Source organism: Sapajus apella, unplaced genomic scaffold, assembly GCF_009761245.1.
Source record: "Sapajus apella isolate SASKATOON/1434 unplaced genomic scaffold, GSC_monkey_1.0 scaffold143, whole genome shotgun sequence".
Taxonomy (NCBI): Eukaryota; Metazoa; Chordata; class Mammalia; order Primates; family Cebidae; genus Sapajus; species Sapajus apella.
Genome location: NW_022437083.1, coordinates 989,375 through 1,004,227, shown reverse-complemented (window position 1 = coordinate 1,004,227; position 14,853 = coordinate 989,375). Strand labels below are relative to the sequence as shown.

The following is a 14,853-nucleotide window of genomic DNA, read 5'->3' as shown; positions in this document are numbered from 1 at the left end:
CCGTGCCCTTCGGTGGGTCTGTGAGTTCTCTCAGCTTTCCTGGTTTATTCCTGCAGTTGTTCTGGAGAGAGTTCACAATGCGAGACGCGCATGCTGCTGTGTCCACCCAGTGGGAGCTGGAGTCTCGTCCTGCCTCCGTCCGTGATGACCCTCCGGGGTCCCCTGACAACACATTTTAAAGATCATGGAGCAATTGTCATTCTTTTCTATTGATTATGAGTGAGAAGACTTGGTTTGGCCGTTTTAATAGTCTCACACAAACTGTGCAGCGTAAGGGCTGCCTAGTAGAAGAATTATCTTTATTCTTAGGGCCAAATATTTGCACGTAACATGTTTTACTTCTACGTAGGTTATGAATCTGATCGTACATTATTATTTTTAACCTTATTCAGTTATTTTGAAGAAATTTAAAGATGATAAAAATAAGCCGAAAAAATATTTACTCGCATTAACTGCCTTAGGGACCTTCATTCCGTTGTCCAGATTCAGCTTGCCCAACCCGCAGCCAGGACAGCTTTGAGTGTGGCCCAACACAAATCCCTCAAGTTTCTTAAACCATTGTGAGGTTTATTCACAGACTGGTTTTCTTAGCTCATCAATTATCATCAGTGTATTTTATGTGCGGCCCAAGACGATTCTTCTTCCAGTGCGGTCCAGGGAAGTTAAAAGACTGAACATCCCATTTAGATTCTATTCAACTTTCATCTTTATCTTTTTTAAAAAAAATCGTCTGACAAACTTTCCCCATTCCTCACTTTCTTTTTTCCTGCAGGGATACTAGTAAAGAATTATTTCCATTTTTGTTTGCTGAAAAAAATTTATTTCACCTTCATCTTTGAAAGATATCTTCACTGAGTACAATTTTTAGTTTGTTACTTTTTCTTTTAATACTTCAAAGAGGCTTTTCAGTGTCTTCTGGCTCACACAGTTGCCAACGGTAAGTCTGCTGTCATTTTTATATTTGTTCTTTTCTGTATCTTAGCTTTTTTCCCTTTGACTGCTTTTAAGATTTTCCTTTCATTTCTGGTTGTCAGCAGCCTGATTACGATGAGTCTTGGTGTGTTGAGGGTGTATGTGTACCTATGCGTGTTTGAGCGTTTATCCATCTGTGGTTTATTAAGCTCTTAGATCTGTGGAATTATGATTTTCCTCAAATAAAACCTTCTTGAACCATTATTTCTTTAAAAGCTTTTTGTCCCCTTTCCTCCTAGCCTATTTTGTCCTCCAGTTGCACCTATGTTAGGCTGCTTGATAGGATCTCATAAGACACTGAGCCTCCGTTTCTTTTGTTTTTTAGTTTTGTTTTTTCTTTCTGTGCTTAGTTTTAGGTGTATTCCATTGCTAGGTCTTGGAGTTCACTGGTCTTTTTGTCTGTTGTATTTAATTTGTTGGTAATCCCATCTAGTGAAATTATTTCAGATCTCTCTCTCTCTCTCTCTCTCTCTCTCTCTCTCTCTCTCTTCCCCCCCCCTCCCCCCACTCTGTCGCCCAGGCTGGAGTGCAGTGGCGTGATCTCAGCTCGCTGCAACCTCTGCCTCCCAGGTTCAAGCAGTTCTCCTATCTCAGCCGCCCAAGTGGTGAGACTCCAGGCGCATGTCACCACGCCTGGCTAACTTTTGTGTGTGTTTTTGTTAGAGTCGGGGTTTCACCATCTTGGTCAGGCTGGTCTGAAGTCCTGGCGTCAGGTGATCCACCTGCCTCGGCCTCCCTAAGTGCTGGGATTACAGGCGTGAGCCACTGTGCCCAGCCCTTCTTTTATTTTTAAAACTTGCATCTGGTTGTTTGAAACATCTCTTTATCTCCTCATTATGTTCATTTTTCTTTACACTCTTGAGCTTATTATGTATCTTTATAATAGAAATTGTAACTTTTTTGTTTGAACTTGGCCGGTTTCTGTCATTTCTGGATCTTGATTTTTTTGACTGATTTTTCTTTTTATGAGTCACATTTTTGTATTTCTTTTGTCTAGCAATATTTCATTTAATTTTTGACATTGTAAATTTTGCATTAAATTTGTCATGTTGATTTTTTCTAAAGAATGTTGGATTTTATTCTGGTAGGCAATAAAGTTAATTTTGGATTATTTTAACTTTTTAGGAGTTTGCTTTAAAGCTCTTTTAAGGCATGCTTAGAAGTGCCTTTATTTTAGGAGTTAGACTGTTGTGTTTCTAAGACACTGCCATTCTGAATTATTTTTACGAAAGACACCGAGTATTCAACGTGGCCTCCGCGGTCTGGCTGGTGAGAGTGCTGGTGATCCCCTGGCCTTGTCTGAGCTCTGGAATTGTTTCTCTTACTCCTGCCTAGTAACTCATCTCTCAGGACCTTTTTTTGGCCTGGACTTTGGGGTGCTTTTTCCTATCCTTATGCAGATTGATTTCAGAAATCCACTGGAATCTTTATGTAGATTTCCCAAGTTTTTTTCTCTGTAAGTCTCTTCTCTCTCGAATTCTACCACATAAATTCTAGTTCCCCAAAACGATTTCCTTTCTCCTTAACTTACCTAGATTGCTGGACTCTGTGTAGGCTCCTGCTCAGTGTGCCTCTGTCTGAAAACTGCCTCATAGTAGGAGACCTGGGCAATGGTAGGCTCACCTCACTAATTTTTTCTCTTTTAGAGATCATAGTCCCATGCTAAGTTTTGTTTCTTTTTTTTTAATATTTGTCTTATTTTCTAGTGTTTGACAGAGGTAGGGTAATCGCAGCCTCACCTTCCAGCTCTGAATCCCTCTCGGCTGGAAGGTGTAGTCCAGGAGTATCCATTTTATGACACGGCTCCTTCTCCTTCCGGAATGTTCAAAACACACGGCAGGGACCATGTGGCTGAACATCACCAACACTAGCCAGCACTGGACACATAATGAGAACTTGCTAAATGGAAATACTGATGGAGATCTTAGGACCATGTTAAAACATATTGAACTCAGTACTTCATTGATTTTATGTTTTTTCTTACTACGGCTTAAAATAGATGACTATCACACCTAAACTTATTTAAATGTCCGGATACCCTAGTTATCAGCTGTAACCTTAAATTTCTGTTTAAAAATTTCATATGTCAACACAAATTACCACACTATTTTGTGTCTATTAGTATAAATCACATTATAAAATATATATGGCTTTATGCATTAGGGGATGATAAGGTCTTGTTATTAAGATGGGTCTGTGTGCCTGCCGCTTGGTAGATGCAGAGGTTGAGTGTGTGCTGTCCAGCCAGGCTGGAGTGGTTGCCAACGGGAGACCTGGGCCTCTTTTGCTGCTCCGTGATTGTCTGTTCTTCTCAGATCCTCAGTTTGACCCGAGATAAAAGCTCAGTGCTGAACTCAGTTCCACAGTTTCTTTTAGCTTCAAGCACTATGATTTTTGTCATTTTCCTGTGAAAATTTGAAAAGAAAATTCAAAGCATAATCATTTTGTCTTGGAATTAAATGTAATTTTGAAAAATCAAGTTATATAGGCAAGTTTGTATGCAAGTATATATTTTTGGGTTCCAAAAGTGTATTTTAATTGCATTTTACAAAGAATCATGTACTAAATAAAATGGACCATCAGTCAGGTGATCTGTGTATATATATGTTTCTCCTACTTTCTGCTGCTTTAGACCAGTGTGGTGTGTGTGGGTTTTTCTCACCACCTGCTTCTTTTGTTTGCAGTTCTGTTGTGGCACCTTTCACTGACATCCTGAAGGCTGTCTGCCCAGATGTCCTTAAATCTGGCCAAAGCCTGATTTCAACAGCAATCTTTTGGATAAAATAGCTTCTAGTTCCTGTGTGTAGTTTGGCAGTTCTAATTAGTGCTCTGACTTAAGCTGTATTTAAGCGAATCGTTAATCTTTTGTTCATTATATCTTGTCATCTGTTATAAACAAAATAAGAAGATCACCTTTAAATTGTCTTCAACTTAAAAATTGGAGGAAAATACATTAAATACTAAAAAATTAGAAGTGCTAGTTAACTGATATTAAAAATGATTTTATTTTAAAGACTTTATCTGTGACGTGAGCAACACTTACAAGAGCATCATGGTGTTTTCAGTTTTCAATTCCTACAGTAATGTTACTAAGCACTGGTACTGTGCCAGGTCTACCAGGATAAATAACACTTGGCTTCGCCTTCAGGCGGCTTCATCTAGTTATAATCATGTAGATAAATGCTACTGGGAACTGAGGGAATAAGGTACCAAATGAATCTTTCACAGCTTTTGTCTGATTACCTAGAAGGTGATAGTTCTTCCTCAGTATTTCAAAGCTGTGTATCTACATGGAGTCAAATTCAGCCTCACTGCATTCTATCAGTGTGACAGTCAGAATTCTAATATGTCCCCCAGGAGCTGTATCCCCACTACATACCAAAAGGGAGTTTGCAGACTTAATTAACTTACTAATCTATTGGCTTTAAGATAGGGAGATTATGCAGGGGGACCTAACCTGATGACATGAGCTTAAAAAAAAATAGTTTATTCAGTGGGTTGCAGAAGAGGAAATCAGAGATACTCAAAATTGGAGAAGGGATCAATGCCAGAGAATTCTGTTTGGAATGTAAGGATCCATGGAGCAAGGACCTGAGAGTGGCTTTTGGGAGTTGAGGGTGGTTTTCATCCAGCAGCCAGTAAGAGAACAGGCACTTCAGTCCTACGACCACAAGGAACCGAATTCTGTTAGCGGTCTGGATGAGCTTCGAAGAGGATTCTTCCATGAAGCCTCTGGATAAGAGTGTCGCTTAGTCCACACTTTGATTGTAGTATTGTGAGACCCTAAGTGGAGAACTCAGTTGAGCCTGCCCGAAATTCCGACTTACAGAAACTAAGGTAGTAAGTGGCTGCTGGTGGTGTGTGTTTTGTCCTTAAAAATTAGTAACTTATTAATACCATCAAATATTCAGTCAATGTTCACATTTTCAGTTGTCTTATAAATGATTGTTTATGGTTTATTTGAACAAGTTATTGAGAGTACATCTTTTAAGTTTCTTAAATCTTTTCCTTTTCTTCCTTTCTGATATTGAAGAAACAAAAATAGTTTTCCTGTGCTTCTTCCCGGAGACTACATTCTCACAGTGTCACTTAACACGTTTTGTGGCCACTTGTTAGTATCTTTCTATTGTGGCAAAAAACATGTGATATAAAATTTACCATTTTAGCCATTTTTAAATGTAACATTTATTAACATTGAGTATATTCGCATTGTCCTGCAATGAATCTCTAGAACTTGTTTGATCTTGTAAAACTGAAATTGTGTTTCCATTAAACATTGTTTTCAACCCTCTTCCCTCCCTTATTCTCATTGTCTACTTTCTGTTTCTAGGATTTTGACTACTTCACAGGTTTCATGGGATGGAATCTTGCAGTATTTTTCCTTCTGTGACTGGCTTGTTTCACTTAGCGTAATGTCTTTGAGATTCATCCATGTTGCAAATAACAGCACTTCCTTCTTTTTTTAAGAGAATAGTATTCCAATGTGCATATAGAATATATTTTCCTTATCCATTCATTGATGGACACTCAATTTGATTCCATATTTTAGCTACCGTGAACAATGCAGCAGTGAACATGAATGGCCGATTAGCTCATGAGATCCTGTTTTGAATTCTTTTGATATGTACCCAGAAGTGTGACTGCCAGATCAAATCATAATTTTATTTGAAATGTTTTGAGTAACCTCCATACTGTTTTCCATAACGGTTACACCATTTTGCATTTCCACCAACAGTGTCCAGGGGTTCCAATTTCGCCCGTTCTTACCATTTGTTATATTTTTTATTGTATAGTGGTCATCCTAATAGATGTGAGCTGATATTTCACTGTGGTTTTTGATTTGCATTTCTTTGATAATTAGTGATGTCGAGCATCTTTTCATCTGCCTGTTGGCAGTTTGCATATCATCTTTAAAGGATTGTCTGTTCAAGTCCTCTTTGCCTATTTTTAGTTCTGTTGTTGTCAATGTTATTGAAATTTAGGAGCTTCTTATACAGTGTAGATAGTAACCCTTCATCAGATGTACGGTTTGCACAGAAGTTCTCTCATTTCATAGGTTGTCTTTCCTCTCGGTTGATTGCTTCCTTTGATGAAGTTTGAAAATTGGACGTGGTCTCATTTATGTGCTTTTTATCTTGTGGCTTGTGCTTTTGGTGTCATATAAAAGGAATCATTGCCAAATCCAATGTCTGGAAGCTTTCCCCTGTGTTTTCTTTGAGAAGTTTTATAGTTTCAGAACTTACATTTAGATGTTTAATCCATTTTGGATTTATTTTTGTGTGTGGCATAAGGTAGACGTTCAACTTCATCTGTGTGCATGTGGACATCCAGTTTTCCCAATGGCCTTTGTTGAAAAGAGTGTCTCATTTTCCCATGGTGTAGGCTTGGCAAGCTGTCGCAGGTTGTTAGGCCATATGTGCACAGGTTTATTTCTGGACGCTCTGTCTTGTTCCATGGGCTTAGATGTTTGTATTTATGACGGTACTATACTGTCTCAATCACTGTTGCTTTGTAATATGTTTTGAAATGAGTGTGAGAAAACTTGGAGAAGTTTGTACTTCTTTTTCAAGATTATTTTGGCTTTTTTAGGTCTTTTGACAATCCATATGAATTTTGGGATTTTTTTTCTATTTCTACAAAAATGTACCATTGGAATTTTTACAGAGATTGCCCTGACTGGCAGATGACTTCGAGTAGTATGGACGTCTGAACAGCAGTACATCCGTTATTCTGTGTCCACGGGGTGTCTTCCCATTTTGTTGTATCTTTGATTTCTTTTGGCAGTGTTTTATAGTTTGTAGTGTATGAGTCTTTTGCCTCCTTGGTTAGGGTTATTTCTAAATATTTTGTTACTTTTTATGCTGTTGCAAATGGAAAGGTTTTCTTAATTTCCTTTTCAGATTAGTTGTTGTTAGCTGTTTATGCAATTGTGCATTTTAGTAAGTTCCCTGTGTGTACTTGAATATTGTTTGTGGTTATTCTGTTTATGAGTTACAATTTGACATTATCTATAAGATAAATTTTATTATGTTGTTCAAGTATTGCTTATCTTTACAGATTTTTCTCCTTTATCTGTCTTGGACTGAGGCAAGTGAATAGAGTGCCCTATTATTAATGTGCTTTTCCATATTTCTTCCCACATCTCCTGGTTTATGAAAGTTGTCACTGTGTTATTGGGAATGCACGTATTAATAGCTATTTCTTGGCTGGGCACGGTGACTCATATCTGCAATCCCAGCGCTGTGGGAGGTCAGGGAAGGAGGATCGCTTCAGCCCAGGGTTGAAGACCAGCCTGAGCAATGTAGCCATACCTCATATCTACTAAAATAAATAAATAAAAATAAGCTGAGCACAGTGGCATGCACCTGTAGTACCAGGTACTTGGGAGAGTGAGGAGGGAGGGTCCCTTGAGCCTAGGAGGTGGAGGCTGCAGAGAGCTGAGCTCACACCACTGCACTGTAGCTTGGGTGACAGAGACTGTTTCAAAAGAAAAGTTACTGTATCCTCACTAAATATTATGATACATAGTTGAGAATTGCTTCATTAGTTTATCCTTTATAATGTTTTTCTCTCTAGATCTTAATACAGAGCTGGAAGGCAGGATGGATTTGTGTCTGGCCATGTCTTCTCCCATTGATACCGTTCTTTTTCAGTCAGAGGTTTTCCTCCTTAAGTCCTCCAGTTTCTAATAGGCTGAATCAAGATTTGGCCCAGAGAACCATTTCATTAGTGAACTGTGATTTCAGTTAGACTTCACAGCTTTCTCATCATGACACTTTTTGGAAGCAAATAGATTTTGGAAACACTCTTTACAACACCATCTGCATATATGACAGGTGCTTCTGTTCTCTGCAGAGACCAGAGCTGCAGCCACTTCCACCTTCCTCTGCGGCATCCCACACTTGTGCGCCTCTTGGCAGATTGCTGGTTGTTTACGGTCCCCCATGCCATACCCCAGGGTCCATATCTAGATGGCTTTGCAGGGGCATCCGGTTAGAAGCAAACAATCGAGCAGTTCTGGTCAGTGACAACAAAGCACTCCAACTGTGGTAAAAGTGCATGGAAGAGTGGGAGTGAGGAGGAGCACGGGGGAGGCCGCGGCCTGAGCAGGTGAGGTGAGCAGGTGAGGTGGCCGGGAGCGAGGACAGAGCCGCACCTGAGGTGTGCGTGATTCTGCTGCCCTTTCGAGAGGCTGGCAGAGAAGCAGCTTCCTGGGCTAACATCATCTCCCAGGCAGGTGATACGTTACTGTTGAATTAGACTGTAATTACAGTATAATGCCTTCCTCACAAATATAAATATAAAACAAAGTATTCATCTCTTTGAATGGTTACTTCCTGATTGCAGAATGGGTAAAATTTAGATGATCCGTCTCTTCTTATTAATCCCACGGAGGTTCATAGTGGAAAATAAATGAGACTTATTTATGCTTGCAAATCAAATTGCCATAAAAGGTTATTTCAATAGACAGAGGCAAACTCATAATAAAATAATTTAGTAAAAATGGGAGCTAAGAGTGTGCTTAATGGAACATGATTAGATTTAATTTTCTTACTATTTCCATCATTAAAGCTCCATTATCTTTTCCGAGACCTCATTTAGGCTTCCTGCCACACCGCAGCTCTGAGGCGTGTCTGGGGTGCGTATAGAAGTCTCTGAGTCCCATTTAAAAACAAAAATAGCTAATGGTGGTGTTGTTTCATTTTTGCTGTTTGATATGTGTCTCATTCAGAATTTCATACATTGTTTCTCACCCCATCTCCTGAAAGCCATAAATATCATTACTTAAGAGCTTTCATGAGAAAGAAGTTTGATGCTAAAGTTGAAAACAAAACTAAGACTTATTGGTGAATGTCCCTAAAGTGCAGACTCTGAGGGTTCTCAAGGATGAATCTCGTTACCCCTTTGCCTTCAAGCATAGCCACAGCGAAATCACATTTGTAGACAATAACACAGTCAGTAACAGTACTAGCACTTTATGTTCAGTAGCACTTGAGAAATAGGAGCACTTAAGAATCCACACACTTTGAAAACTTCCAGAAGTTTAATGTAAAAAGGGAGAGGGTGCTGGCCTTTCCAGCCGGAGAGGTGGAGCCTCATCGTTTTGGTTCAGTCTGAAGTCAATGCCCAGAGGCCCACAGGGCCATGTGAAAGCCGAAAGCAAGGTGCTGGAGGCCTCGTCAGAGGGGAGTTGAGGAGCTCCGAGCAGCCGGCAGCGTAGGCTCTGTGGGGCTGACCGTGAGGCTGACACCGCTGCTCCTGCCTGCTCTATGCAGACGTAACATAGTTGATAGCTGTGATTTATAATGACAGTGTATTTCTGGTTTGTTTTTAATTGCCCTGAATTCAAAAGAAAGTAATATCCTAGGTACTTACTAACCAAGCGTGTTAGTCCGTTTTCACGTTGCTCATAAAGACATACCCAAGACAGTAATTTATAAAGAAAAGGAGGTTTGATGGACTCACAGATCCACATGGCTGGGAAGCCTCACAGTCATGGCAGAAGGCGAAAGGCACATCTTACATGGCAGCAGACAAGGGAATCAGAGGATCAAGTGGAAGGGGTTTTCTCTTACAAAACCATCAGATCTTATGAGAGGTATTCACTACCACGAGAACAGTATGGGGGAAATTGCCCCATGATTCAATTCTCTCCTACTGGCCCCTCCCACAACACGTGGGAATTATGGGTGCTACAATTCCAGATGAGCTTTGGGTGGGGACACAGCTAAACCACACCACCAAGATTCAGTGTTTCTTGCAAAAGTCTGGCCAGGTGCTCAGAGGAATCAACCTCAGCGTGCCTTTGTCACTTCCCATTTCACTCAACAGCGAGACCCTGTCTCATCTAACCTGTGCAGCCACGAGGTTCGTGGCCTGTCGGAGTCTGCTGGCTCTTCTGGCCCAGCTCACTCTCCTCTCCTTCCCAAAACCTCTCAGCTCACTCTGGCCTCTCCCCTGCTATGCCTTGATCAGCACATGGCACCACTCCTTAGTCTGCTGTGTTTGTCTGACCTGCCATGCCCTGGATGGGAAACTCCCTAACGGCTCATCTCTGGGTGAAGGTCTAGGACCAGTGTTAGGACTTGGGGTGGGCCTGGCCCGTCCTGATCTTCCTATAGATTGTCAAAGAAGTAACATTCAGTTGTGTGCAGTGGAGATTATTTTTTAACTTTTTTCAAAATAGTCTGTTTTCTGTGATACAAGGATGTTAGTAGGGAAGACTACTCAGAATGATTGAAAACCAAGAAATTGTTCACATATTTTGTGAAAGTTTTATTGTAGATCTGTTTATGTTTGTCTTTTAAATGTGTACAAGTTTTCATTAAAACCTCTTATTTTTATGCTGGGGCTTAGCTGTAACCCATTCATTGTGTCCAGATGAGTCCTCTGTGTTTTCTGGTCTCTGTGGTAAAACCCTGTGATTGAGAAGGTGGATATACTCCCCACCTGCCTTCCTGCCCGCCTACCCTGGCCAGTATTTGTGATGAGGCTGGACTTGAAGGTGACTCAGCTAGATTCTGGTGTATGGGATTCCTTTGGGACAGAAGAAAGGTGGGCTTCTGAGGATTTTTTTCTTGCTGTGTGTTACAACTTTATATTGTTCTTGGGTTGATTAGTGTGTATTCTGGGAAAAGGTGAACGGGGGATGCCAGTCTTGTGCTAAAACTTGTATTTGAATGATCTTTGCCTTAATCCACAGATAAAACTGACATTGTGCAGAACTGTTTGTTTGAATGTAGTCATAAAGCTTAGAAATTGTTAAAATTTGACATTATTTGACCTCTTATTCAAATATTTTCCCTGTATGGTCTTTCTTGGGAGCGGGAAAAACACAGCATTGGGTTTAGCATCAGAGAATGTTAGGGCAGGAAAGGGCCTTGGAGGTTAGCTTGCGTCCTCAGAAGATCCCTTGTGTCCCGGCATCCGCACACGCTCTGGAAGCTGCAGTGCCCTCTCTGCTGCTGCTTCTGGGTCGGGCTCCCAGCTGTGCACCCGGACGAGGCCGCTGACGCACAGTGCTGCAACTGGGTGCTCTCAGTTGCTGTAAGGATGGGGCTCTGTCACCTGTCTAGTTTTAAACAGCATGTTTCTACCTGCCTAAAGTTTCACCTCTTTCTGTCCTTAATGGCTCTGGTGACAGTGATTTGGATGCCGCGGTTCACAGTTGTTGCTGTTGGTGGTTTTCTCTCTGGGGGTGTCCCTAGCCCTGGTGCAGTAGAGCCTACATTGTGTTGAACTACAGAGCGTGGGGAAGTCAAACTATCTAAATTTCGATATATAGATGATTTTTTGTGCCTCACAAACAGGTTTTTTTTTTTTTTTTTGGTGACAGTCTCACCCTGTCGCCAGGCTGGAGTGCAATGGCATGATCTCGGCTCACAGCAACCTCTGCCTTCTGGGTTCAAGCAATTCTCCTGCCTCAGCCTCCTGAATAGCTGGGATTACAGGCACATGCCAGCACACCCAACTGATTTTGGTATTTTTAGTAAAGATGGGGTTTCACTGTGTTGGCCAGGATGGTCTCTATCTCTTGACCTTGCGATCCACCCGCCTCTCCTCCCAAAGTGCTGGGATTACAGCCGTGAGCCACCACGCCTGACCACAAACAGGTTTTGTTTTAAAAAAGAAAAAAATTGGTTTAACTTGTTATTCGTGCCCTGAGAGATACGGTTCTAAGATTATCTAATAAGATTGGCTAATAATGAAATCGGAATGGTGCAGAATGGTGTGTGGATGTTCCTGAAGCTCAGGGGCGTCTCCTGATGCATCACCAGCAGCCCCTCTGCACACCCCATAAGTACAAGCTCATGACAGCCGCTTGTCCACTGTCGTGCAGGCCGGCAGGAGGACTGTGCCAGCCCGTCAGCTTGAGGGGACTGCATGTCCACGCATTAGCAGCTCATCGAAATTCACATGCAAAAGGGGCTGTGACACCATTAATCTGTGCACCTCAGTGGTGGCCAGGTGGGAGTATGGCTATAAGAAAGCAGTCCTCACACATGTGCTCCCTGTTGGGAAACAGCTTGCAGAGAGTCAGACACAGACTGCCTTGCCTTTTTGCTCGCTGTCTGTGGGGAATGGCACGGGTCATGCCGGGAAGACAAGGGCAGCCACAGAGACGCTCTGTCTGTGCACCTCGCTGCAATGTGTGCGTCAGGAAGCCTTTGGACTCCTCGCAAAACACGACAGTTCCAGATTGAGGTGAATAGCTGCCGTGTGACGGGGAGGCCTTTGGAGCTAGCATTTGTGGAATTGGGGTTGTACCCTGAGCTTGGCCTCATTGGACTCAGTTTTCTTCATGGGTGAAGCCTGCCTGCCCTCCCTGCCCTGCCCTCCCTGTCCCGCCCTGCCCCGCCCTGCCCCGCCCTGCCCCGCCCTCCCCGCCCTGCCTGCCCTGCCTGCCCTGCCTGCCCTGCCTGCCCTGCCTTTTCCCCACTTTCCCCCAGCTTTCTCACTCCCATCCTTCCTCTCTCCCTTCATTCTTAGCACTCATTTTTATTTCTGGTTTTCTCTTTGATTTGCATGAGGAAAATTTGATCAAGCCATTTCGACTTATAAACCCTTAAACCTGGAGCTCATTTATTGGGATACAGTGGTTAAAAATACAAAAACGCCATGCCTTCCCTTTCCCCCTTTCCCCCTTTCCCATTTCCTTATTCCATTGTTCAAGGGGCTTCTCGTGGACTCGTGAGCCTGGTGCTTTGACGCAGAAACGGGGGACATGACAAGTAGCACTTTTCAGATGAGTCTGACATGCTCAGCATGTAGCCAGGAACCCCATGAGTATTTGTCCCAGAATAGACATTGAAGAGGAGGGTTGGCTTGCCCCTGATGTCTCAAGGCCCTTGGGAAACTCTCAACCTAGCTTGACTGAAGACAGTAAGCTCTCAAGAGTTTCCTTCTGGACTTTGGAACTGGAGCCTGGCCAATATACGGTCCCTTTCTCCGTTGATGAAGCTGGCCAGTCTCCTGACTTCTAGAATTTCCTTATTACTTCTGCTTGTCCAGCACGTACCCTACTTACGTGTAGGGTCTGTGGGTTTATCAATCCCTTCTTCCAAACCTCCTCCCATCAGAAGGCTCCTTGATTGACACTTCCTGTGATTGTTTAGCACAGAATTTTGGACCCACATTTATTAATTTATTGACCCACTTTAATACTGCTCAGTTTATGCTTATGTCTACAGTTTCTTCTAATTCCAGTTAATAAAAATGACTGTAAAGACACAAAAGATTACCTGAGAGGTGAAAAATTCCTGGAATGGTTTTATCCTGTGGCAACCATTAATTCTTCAAGATGGTATAGCTTGTGTCATTATGTGGCCAAAAATGAGCTTACTGAATGTTCCAAAGTGATTAATCAAATATAATGGTTATTATCTGAGTAGAGTCTAAGACAGGAAAGCTGATTGCCTTCAGTTACGGAAATCGGGAAAAGAGGTGTGACTGCGCATACAATGCCAAGTGCAGCGAATTCCAGCGTGAGCGACAGCCATCGCGTTGCCTTCTGCTGCGGTTAGACCTCTCGTCAACGTGCGTGCTTGCAGCTCTAAGTTACATGCTTAGAATATTCTATTGGAAAATAGGTGCTCTTGGCTTAAAATTTCAGCCCTGACTGTAAGATGGCTATCCCCTTTTTAGAGATAGCCTTCTGCTGCAAAAACTGAAAAATTCTACTAGATCCGAAAAGTGTTTCCGGCCTGAGGCTCAGCATGCATTATGTTGGGGTATTCCCATTTGTTCCGGAATACCCTGTTCATCCCTTGCCGTTCAGGAGTAAGAGCTGACCTACCAAGGAAGGGGTTAAGGGCAGCCCCATGCGCAGCGCCAGGGAGCAGTGTTTACGGTGTTGCTCCAGTGTGGGCAAAACATTTACCTGTCTTCAGGTTCCATCCTTGGATCTCTCCTTGGCCTTTTGGCTGAGATCAAGTGTAAAATTACATCTTTGACTCTGTAAGCCCTGATGTGATTTTTAGGTAAATGATTGTGAGGTAATGGGAAAGGAAGATGGCTTTTAAGTCTAGACCTTCCTCTTTATATTCCCTTCTCAGAGATTCAATCTGTCTTTAAAATTAAAGGATTGAAAAACAATTGAACTCATGGAGCTAGAGAATAGGATGGATACCAGAGGCGAGGAAGGGTGGCGGGAAGGTGGAGGGTAGGTGGGGATGGTTAATGAGAAAAAAGAAAGAATGGATAAGACCTAGTATTTGCTAGCACAACAGGGTAACTATAGTCAATAATAGTTGTACGTTTTAAAATAACTAAGAATATAATTGGATCATTTGTGAAACAGGATAAATGCTTGAGGTGATGGATCCCCCATTTCCCCTGCTGTGATTATTATGCATTGCATGCCTGTATCAAAGCATCTCGTGTTCCTTACATATATACACCTCTTTTGTATTCACAAAAATTAAACATTAAAGGATTGAACTAGAAAACTCTTTCAGATTCTTCCAAGGTCTGCTAGTTTATTTTCTTGCTTTGCTTAGGCTTTTCATGTGGTTTAGGGCAGGCCAAGGCTGAAATCTGGGCTCTGCCCAGTTTTTTCCTGCTCTACCACACTGTATGTTTAAAACAACTTTAGCTTTAGGCTGGGCGCGGTGGCTCACGCCTGTAATCCCAGCACTTTGGGAAGCTGAGGCAGGTGGATCACAAGGTCATGAGTTTGGGACCAGCCTGGCCAACGTGGTGAAATCCTGTCTCTACTAAAAAAATACAACAAATTAGCTGGGCGTGGTGGTAGGTGCCTGTAGTCCCAGCTACTTGGGAGCCTGAGGCAGGAGAATTGCCTGAACCCCAGAGGTGGAGTTTGCAGTGAGCTGAGACACACACACACACACACACACACACACACACACACACACACACACA

The 14,853-nt window shown here is 42.3% G+C and overlaps 1 protein-coding gene across 11 annotated transcripts in view; it reads left to right on the top strand.

Annotated features, from left to right (window-relative positions):
- The window catches only part of ULK4 (unc-51 like kinase 4), a 630,679-nt gene that overhangs the window by 302,457 nt on the left and 313,369 nt on the right, over nucleotides 1–14,853 (top strand). The gene's annotated exons all lie outside the window — the stretch shown is intronic.